Here is a 10397-nt window from a genome sequence, read left to right as displayed (position 1 = left end):
TTTGGGAATTTCTATATCAGAACTCATTTTAGTGAGTTCTTCAGAAGCAGATACTGAAGTAAGTTTTGGACGTGAGTAGTTTCTTTGGGAAAAGACCACTGCAGGGGAAGTCAGACAGAAGATCTAAGTGGCTACTAGGGAGTGGACACTAGTGGGTTTCCTGGTGTGGCACTTTAGGATCAGCAGTGGACTGCAAACCACATGGTCAGGGGTTCAAACCCATTAGCTGCTCCTCGGAAAGCCTATACTGGGGGTCACCATGAAACGAAACTGACTCGATGGCACTTAACAACAAGAAGTCAAGGGAGACAGTACCCAGGAGTGCACACAGTATTGTGGGTACTAAGAAAGGTGTATGATAGTAAATCTATTTAATCCTGATAATCTTATGAGGTAGAAATGTGTATTATGCCTGCATTGCAAGTGAGGAAACTGAGGCATGGTTGTAGAGCAGAAAGCGACTGTTAGCAACCATTGCCTGGTACCCTCGTTTTATAGGTTTTGTTGTGGTTGCTAAGTGCCATTTAGCCAGTTCCAAGGAGCATCTGGCGGGTTTGAACTGCCTACCTTTCAGTTAGCAATCCAGTGCTTATCCTACAGTGCCACACCAGTTTTGGGACCCAAAATTCAGTAAGGTTAGGGACATGCCCAAGATCATCCAGTCAGTAATCTCCCCGCTGTGTAATAGGGAGCTTACAAGGACTACTGTGTCTTTCCTTGGTGAAGTGAATCAACTGACCCAAGGTTATTTAAGGAGATTGTAATGGACATGGGTAGAGATGGGAGGACCTAGAGGATGAAAATGGGAACTCTGGGATCGTCTGTAATAGTACAGGATGCATAAACACCTAAAGATAAAAGTAACAGGAAGGAGAACAGTCAACTGCTCAAGGTTAGAGGCTATTACAAGAGGGTTTCTATAACAACCGTAACTCACATCTAGTAAACACATGCTGTATGTCACAGCTATTAGAAGTCTGCCGATCTATAAAATCTACAAGAAAAAGACAAACAACCCAATTTAAAAAATAGGTATAGGACATGAACAGACACTTCACCATGGAAGACATTCAGGCAGCTAACAAACATGAAAAAATGTTCACAATCATTAGCCATTGTTGTTGTTAAGTGCCGTCAAGTTGGTTCCGACCCATAGCGACCCTATATAGGGTTTCCGAGGAGCAGCTGATGAGCTTGAACCGCTGACGATGAAGTTCAAACGGCTTTGCAGTCTGGCGCATTAACCCACAGCGCCACACCGACAGACGCTAATCAAAACAACAATGCGATGTCATCTTACACCAACATTAAAAGCAAAGTTCAAAAAAACAGAAAACAGCAAATGCTGGTGAGGGTGTGGGAAGACTGGGATGCTCATACATTGCTGGTGGTACTGTAAAATGGTTTAACTGCTCTGGAAAATGGTACAGTGCTTCCTCAGAAAGTTGGAAATAGAAATACCGGCTGACCCAGCAATCCCTGTACTTGGTATATATCCACAAGAAACAAGAGCCAGGACACAAGTAGATATATGCACACCAATGTTCATCACAGCACTATTCACAATAGCAAAAAGATAGAGACAATGTATATGCCCATCCATTGAAGAATGGATAAACAAACTTTGTTACATATACAATGGAATATTATGCAATGTTGAATAACAACAACAAATCTGCAAAGCACCACAAAACATGAATGAAACTGGAAAACACTATGGTGAATGAAATTAGTCAATTACAAAAGGATGAAGATTATATGAAACCACTATTGTAAGAACTCAAGAAAAGGTTGCATATTAAAAGAAACATTCTGTAATGGTTACCAGCAACAAGAAAAGTAAATCAATCACAGGCTAGAGGGTAGACACATATTAACTTGGGTGGCAGAAGAATGATGAGAAGTGAATATACAGGGAGGTATGTAAGGGTTAAAGGGGACATAGGTAAAAAGTGAAATATAAACAACCTAGGAACAACAGTGTTTTGTGGGTAGATAAATGGACAGAGACACAGGCTAGGTGGATATGGCAGGAAGAGTGGAAGTATTCCCACAAATAATGTTTTGAAAGAGTCGATTTATACATGGATATTCATCTTTCCTGAAACACAACTATGATTGTGGTGGGCTTACAGTGGGCAAAGTGATGGAAAACTTCTTAGATATTATTAAACATCTTAAGGCAATGACACCATGGTCAATTGACATAACATAGTCCACAAAGATAATGTTCTACATCCTACTTTGGTGAGTAGCGTCTGGGTTCTTAAAAGTTTATGAGCAGCCATCTAAGGTACAGCTATTGCTCTATGTGTGGAAGAAAGAAGCATGAGAATTCAAGATGTGTTGAATCAATTAGTCTAATGGACTAAATGGAACATGTAAACATCAGTCTTCATGACAGAATTAGATGGTGCCCAGCTACCACTACCAGAGGTTCTGAAAGGGATCACATTAGAAGGTCCAGGATATAGTGATGTGGGAAAAACTGTGGAACAAAACTCAAAATTATTACCTTAAAAACAAGCAAACAAATAAACAAACAGGCTCATTGGTCAGAAAGAGACTACTGCCCTTGACCACACTCTTCCGTTCTGGAAAGGAATCCAGCCTCATGGCCCAATTTTCAGCCAAGCAGTAGCTAGGTATAGGGAGGTATGACCATCATGGAATGTAAGTCATTCAAAATCAAAAGGGCAGCATTTACATCTAAGGACAGGACAGAGTTGAGAAGGGATGGGAAGGAGGATGGAATGGAAAGGGGAAGCACAGGGAGGAAGTGGGATCACTGTTGTTGCATAGATGGAATTACAATCATTGAGATGAAACAAAGTATATGATTTGTTGACTGTAAAACTCAAAATCTTATCTATAAGCCCTCACTCAATTCAAAATAAAAAGTTTAAAAAAAAAAAAAAGAACTCTGAAATCCTAGGGAGCAGTTCTCCTGTCCTATAGGGTTGTTATGAGTCAGAGTTGACTCGATAACATGTACGAGATTTTCTGTGGAGAGAGGTGATGTTGGGGGTGGCATAAGGTAATGTTAATCAAAGCAAATTCTAGGGGGAAAAAATCTTAGGAAATAACTTTGTCAATGTTTGTTAAGACCCATACACACCAAATTTCTCTGTACCTACAGTTTTACACACTGGAAACTTATATGGTGGCAGCAAAGCTCAAAGGATAGAAGGGCAGAGTGCAAAGGCTGGAAAGTCTTTTCTCACTTCAGTTAGTATTAATCACGGGTGAATTCCATGTGTGTCAGAGTAAAGCTGCACTCCATAGATTTTCAGAAGTAGATAGGCCTTTCTTCCAAAGCACCTCTGGATAGACTGGAACCACCAACGTTTCCTTCAGCAGCCAAGAACGTGAAATGTTGCACCACCCAAGGAGGATTCCCATAACAGTTCACCATTATTAATTCCACGCTCTCCTCACTTACCAACTGTCTTGTTATCCAACATTTCATATTTATGACCACAGTAAAAAATCTATTCAACTATTTTTCACATTAACAACACCGATCTGGTAGCAACGAACACCAAAGCATAAGGTGAGAGTAACACTGTGATAGTTAAGGCTATGTGACAACTTGGCTGGGCCTTGATTATCAGTGGTTTGGAAGTTATGTAATGCTGTAACTTGGCATAGATGTAATTGCAAAAAGAACCCATGTGGCACTGTAGGATAAGCACTGGACTCCTACCCACAAAGTCAGCAGTTCAAAGTCACCAACCACTCCACAAGAGAAAGATGAAGCTTTCTACTCCTATAAAGATTTACAGCATTGTAAACCCTATAATTGGGAGTACCCTGGTGTGGTGCTGTGGGTTAATGCGCTGGACTGCAAAGTTGGTTTGATCCCCAAGTTTGGCAGTTCAAGCTCACCAGCCACTTCTTGGAAACCCTATACAGGGTTGCTATGGGTTGGAACCGACTCTACGGCATTTAACAACAAAACCCTATACAGGGTACTAGGAGTTGAAATCAACTTGATGGCAGTAGGTTTTTGGGTTCAGGTAAAAATAACCACCTTCCATTTTGTGATCTGATGTGGTCATCTCTATTTTTGTATAGTGTCAAATTTTTGCCTAACATTCCGGTCTTTGATACTTTACCCTGAGGAAGAGAGTATAATGATAAATCTGTGCAGAGCAAACTGAATGTGAGCTAGATTAAGATTGCATTTGATCACTATTGCTATTTCAGCTACATGAGGGGGCTTCCGAAAGTTCACAGGATATACAATTAAAAGATAAAAGAATTTTCCTACGAACTTTTAGAAGCCCTCTCGCACAAATTAGGGAGACAACGTCTATATATTTTTTCAACATATGACTTTAAAAAACCTTTCTTGCCAGAAAGAGCTGAGCATTATACTATGTGTAAAGATTCAAAATCAATTGTCCATTACAGGACGACCCTGTAATTCTGAACCCCAGCAATTACGTATCAGAAGGGAAGAGCATACGGGCAGTCTCCCGATTACGACGTACTTCTGTTCCAGGTCTGCGTATAAGTCTAATTTGTACGCAAATCAGAACAGTTAGGTATGGTTTGTATGCAATGTCAGATCATCAAATATCTGACCTAGTACAGGGTGTATTAGTGTATCTTTCTATATGAATTCTGGTTGCACAGTGGTTAAAGCACTCGGCTGCCAAGTGAAATGTCTGTGGTTGGAACCAATCAGTCCCTTTGTAAAAAGAAAAAAAAAAAAAAGATGTGCAGACTGCTTTTAAGATTTAGACTTGAAAACCCTACGGGGCAGTTCTACTCTGTCTATACGGTCATTACGAGTTGAAATCTACTTCACATAAATCGGTGTTTTTGTACTTTTCATGAACAAAAAACGTTAAAGAACTACTTCCAGATCCACTAAAACATCACTAAAATAAAACAATATACTAATAATAATAGTGTTTTGATGTGTCACAAAGTAGTGGTCCATTTGTGATTATGAACCACTCTATCTACCAAAAAATTGTAATACAAAGGGCTTCCAAAAGTTGGCAGACAAATTCTATTATCTTTCTATTCCATTTTTCTATGAACTTTTTGAAGCCCCCTCACATAATAAGCTTTACAGAGGTTGGTTTGTAACTAAGGGCTGCACATAAATCAGGTATTTGTAATCTAGGGACTGCCTTACTTCAAAGTACACTGAGACTATCTAAGCTGTATAATTACAAAGTACCATAAAGCAGCTGGAGGGAAATACGCCAATTGGTTAATTACCTCCAAGATTATGGAATGTGGTGGATCCATACAATAAGCACTGTACTTCGAACCAAGAGGAAAGAGGTTCAAGCCTGCTAGCCACTCCATGGGCTAAAGATGAGGTTTTTTTGCTCCCTCAAAGACTTAAAACTTTGGAAACCTTACATAGGATAGCTATGAACCAAATACTCGACGGTACTTAACAACAACAGGAAGATTATGGATAATTCCTTCCTCTACTTTCCAAATATTCTACAGTGAGCATGCAATTCTTTGATAATAACAATTTCAAAAAATAAAAAACAAGAAGTATACTAATTTTTACTGTCAAGTCAGGTCATACTCTTAAGTTATATCCACAAACAGCAATAAACTGAAAAATGTTTATAACATCATGAACACATTTAATGTCATTAAACTATACATGTGAAGATTCCTGAAATGGTCAATGGTGGTGACGATAATGTGCCACAGAGTCTTTAAAAATATATTTAAAAAAAGAGAAAAGAATGTTTGTAAAATCAAATCTCTCATCTTTAAACCTTTCAAAAATACTGGTTCTCTAGGAACAATGGACCACCACTCGTCTATCAGTTTATTGTACTATGTTGCTGTGTGTAAACAATGAACCACCACTGTCTGTCGGTTTGTGGTGGCTTGTGAGTTGCTGTGATTTTGGAAGCTATGCCGTGGGTATTTTAAATACCAGTAGGATCATTCACAGTGGACAGGTTTCAGATGAGCTTCCAGACGAAGACAGACTAGGAAGGAGGAGAGACAGGCTACTTTCAAATATTTAGTCACTGAAAACCTTATGAATAGCAGTGAAACACTGTCAGATATAGTGCTGGAAAATGAGCCCCTCAGGCTAGAAGGCACTCAGAATGCGATTGGGGAAACATAGCAATGATTGTGAGGTTAGCCCAGGACCAGGCAATATTTCCTTCTGTTGTCAGTACCAACTCAAAGGCACATAACAAGAACATGGACAATGGAGTCCTGGTGAGGTGCTGTAGAGTAAGTACTGGACAAACAAATTCTGTTTGAACCATAAAGTCGGCAGTTCAAACTCACCAGTGGCTCCTCAGAAACCCTATATGGGGTAGCTATGAGGTGGAACCGACTTGACGGCACTTAACAACATCAACAATGAACAATAAAAAACATGGCAAATTAGTGACTACCTCTCACCTCCTAACTATCCATCATTATTGCTCCTCAGTATAGGCAGAGATCAGAAAAAGTCTCACGTACACAGCCATGTGTCAATGAGAAAACATCATTTCCTGAAAGGAATATCATAAGGGCTCTATATAACGCATTTTTTCTTGCCCTCAAAAGGAGCCAGCTTCTTGGGAGGGAAAAACAAAAAACAAAAGCAGCCCATACCAAGTCTTCTGGATCAGAAATAGTAGCTGAGGTGAAGGTCATTTCAGGGGCATGGTAGCTGTCTGGGGAAACTAATGGTCTGGAAAAAAGCTTAGTATCCAGTTTGCTGGGTTTCTAGATAATGACAGAATGTTAAAGTGTCATTTCATTGGAGTTCTCTAATCCCTGAGAACTCTGGGAGATGTTCTAACCAGAATTTGGAACCCTCTTTCCCCAAAACCAGACTGAAATGGGCAACCTGAAGCCTGCTCCAAGACGAGGTAACAGGGTAAGGAAAGTGGGGATGGGCAAAAGGAAGCAGCTGGAGAGAGGGAAGGAGAGCAGAGGAGTGGCCAGTCACAGAAAAGGTTCAGAGAGGGTAGTTAGGAATCATGCAAAAATCTGACTCTGGGAAAACTCTCATTAAGAATCAGGATGTAAGATGATGCCATGAGCAATGTAAGGAAGCAGGCAGCTGGTGTGGAATCCTTAGTAAAGCCCACTGACCACTAAGGGCAATTGGTCCCTTCCCTAACTGCCCCATAACTTTCCAAAGGATAAAGTTCTCAGGTGCTGCCCATAGGCCACTGGGAATGGCGAATGGCACCTCTCTATGTAATTTTCTATTACAGTGGATGGACCTGGAACTGTGTGTCTCTGCCTTTTGTGAGAACAGCAGAGGGTAATCGGTCACCCTAACGGCTGGCCCAGAGTCATAAAGGACAAGCAGTAGGTCCAGAAATGGGAAGTACTTGGGCTTCCTGAAACCTCGAAGTTCAAATCCCAGCCAGCTGACTCAGGATTCTGCCCTATACTAAATAAAAAATGTTTGGCCAGGCATTGGGCTAGCTGTAGGTCAGGAAAACCTAAGGCCACTGAAGGTCACTGGCTTGTCTTTTCCACTCCCTCCCAGATGTGTTTCCAAAGTTGAGTGATGCAAACTCCCCTTGAGACTGTGAGTCCCAGAAAAGAAATGTGATTGGAGCTAGAGTCAACAGGGAGAAGAGTCACCTACAAAAGGACAAACAGAGAGGATTTTAGGTGTTATGAATAAAACAAACCCAAAGATTTAAATGGTTTAACATAAGACTTTAACCTTGCCTGGGAGATCTGGTGTGGCACTATAGAACAAACACTGGTCAACGCAGTCAGTTTAAACTGCAAGGTCAACAGTTTAAATCCACCAGTCACTCCTCAGAAACCCTATACAGGGTCCTTATGAGTTGGAACAGACTCAGTGACACTTAATAACAAAACCTTACCCCATCCTTTTCACAACTGCCATTTGACATGACTTGATTCCATGATCAACTACCACATGATGTGACTTGATTTCATGATTTCTTAAAAAAAGGTCACACCCATTTTTTAAATGTCTTTAAATTGTAAAAAACTAAATATAGCTAAGAAGAGCTCACTGTGAGAATCTACAAAGGCTAGGAAGAGGGGAAGGCATAGGGTAGACCCCTGGTATGACAGTCCCATCCTTCCAAGAAACACTGGGACTGGGGGATGAGGAGGCATGGTTCGCTCTTTCTCCCTTTTGGCTGAGTGCCCACCTGTGGGGCTAGACTCAGACCACATGAGCTGGACAATTAGCCAAACTGGACTTCACAGTCAAGGTATAGAACAGTGTCGCTGACCTGGAAATAAAAATAATTCTCTACTGAAGCAAAGTAAAAACCAGTTGTCATTGAGTCGTTGTCCAATTCAGGACAACCCCATTAAGTGTCAGAGTAGAACGATGCTCCACAGGATTTTCAATGGCTGAGGTTTTGTACATAGATCATATTTTTGTAAGCAGGCACTTCTGGGTGGGCTGGAACCACTTTCCAGTTAGCAGCCAAACAAGTTACCAATTGCCTCCACCCAGTGACTCCAGTCACAAGGAACTGGGTTAGACCTCTGGTTCTACTTGTTTCATCTGTAACTCTAAGCAATGTGCTCGTCCATCTAAGTCCTAAATCTTGGTTCTCACACCTATAAAACACAACTGAACACATCTATCTAACCTCACAGAGATTTTGTGAACATTATAAAGGGAAAGTGCCTGGCATATGTTGTTAATTGCTGTCGAGTTGGTTCCGACCCATAGTGACCCTGAACAGGGTTTCCGAGGCCGTAAATCTTTACAGGAGCAGAAAGCATCATCTTTCTCCCACGGAGCAGCTGGTGATTTTGAACTCCTGACCTTGCGGTTTACAGCCCGATTCATAACCACTATGCTACCAGAGCTCCTGGCATATAGCACTCAGTAAATGCATTACAAAGCACTTTTATAAAAAAAAAAAAATTTTAATGTATATCTAACAGTGAATGTCAAAAAATAACTGCAGAATTAAATACAATGGCTTCATTTACTTAAAAGTTTAGTAACTTTTCCAATAAAAGACAAACTGGGGAATGTGTGAAATCAAATAAAGGGCTCTCCTGAAGGACAGGAAGAATGTTCCCATGCCTTGTTGTTTCGAGACTGGGTCTCTGAGTTTACAAAACGGCCGGGAGGCTCGGGCTCTCAGAATCAGGTCCTCTTGGCATGGCATCCTGCCCATGGGACTTTCAGGGAATGTTCAATTTGTTTTTATTTTTAGACATATCTGCAAATGCATTTTGGAGCACACTTGTCCTCTCAAAACCAGGGCAATTTACTCTGGGTTCTTCTAGAGCTGTAATTGTCGCTGCCTTCCTTGTTCATCCAGCACCCCACCTCACCCTTCAGTTTGCAGGGGAGGTACAACCACACAACCCGGCCTTCCTGTGATTTGGCATCTTAGTCTTTGGAGGCTGTTTTCTGAGTGCAATTTCAATGCGCTGTTTTCCTCAGCTAAGGTAAGGGGTCCTACAGTAAGTTTTCCCTAACCTCAAAAAATGCTCCTCTTTAGAGGAGTCCGACTCTGCTCCTACTTTTAACACTGGCATCCGGAAACTAGGGCTCAAGGTAAGAAGGAGGGAGGGGACATTCCCATTACACCCACGTGACTGACTGGACAGCGGTGACTAATTTTCCTAGGAGATATAAGCTGAGTTTCCTCTTTTTGAAGTATTTTGTCTTGTGATCTCATGAACTAATTAGAGTTTGGGGCACAGTTCTGGAGTATACTTGATCAAACCAACAGCATAAAAGAGAAGGCCAATAGATGATTTATTGAGTTGAGCAATAATGCCCCTATGAATACTAATGTAACTAGCCAGAGATAACTGAAAATTAGATAAGAGGCCATTAAAGGAAAACAAAAAAATCTTTTCATGAGGGCTGACTTTAAATATATTTTCCAAGTTAGATTAAAAACGGAGGGAAAACACTTAACTTGAAAAAATAAAAGAGGGCATGCTACGCAGTGAACTGCTGAGAAAACCTCAGTTCTAAAACACTAAGTGTGAAAAATCATTCACAGGCAAACATACTGGGCATTAACCACCACTCTAAGTGGTATCTCATGTCTCCTGTTTCTGGTGCCAACATGGAGAGCTCTTAGCCCTGCATGTGCAAGTCACGTGTGGCTGCAGTCTCCAGAAACCACAGGAGCTCTGGGCAGAAATCATGACGTGGCCAGAGATAAGAAAACATCCGAAGAAGACTGTCAAATCTAGAGAGGATAACTAAAGAGTGAGGGCAAGATGATGCTCACAAAATACCTAAGTATCAATTTAGGGCTAGCTGCAGTATTTAATTCTTTATTTTTTAAATTATCATAGTGAAATCTTCTTTGGGGAGGCAGCAGTAAGAGGATGTTGTACAGTGCTGGTAGTGCAATGGTTAAGCACCCGGCTGATAATCAAAAAGTGGGGATGTTGAGTTCAAGCCTACC

At 41.0% G+C, this 10397-nt stretch overlaps 1 protein-coding gene across 1 annotated transcript in view; it reads right to left on the bottom strand.

The window, feature by feature from the left end:
* Positions 1 to 7892, bottom strand: part of BEND3 (BEN domain containing 3) — a 35161-nt gene extending 27269 nt beyond the window's left edge. Inside the window, exon 1 of the mRNA XM_006839956.1 lies at positions 7851 to 7892. The gene's annotated coding sequence lies outside the window, so the exon portion shown is untranslated. The remainder of the gene's footprint in view (positions 1 to 7850) is intronic.
* Positions 7893 to 10397: the final 2505 nt, after the last annotated feature.

This window comes from Chrysochloris asiatica, unplaced genomic scaffold (genome assembly GCF_000296735.1).
Source record: "Chrysochloris asiatica unplaced genomic scaffold, ChrAsi1.0 scaffold00027, whole genome shotgun sequence".
Classification (NCBI taxonomy): Eukaryota; Metazoa; Chordata; class Mammalia; order Afrosoricida; family Chrysochloridae; genus Chrysochloris; species Chrysochloris asiatica.
Note: the sequence above shows the minus strand (reverse complement) of the source record. Positions and strands in the feature narration are given on the sequence as shown.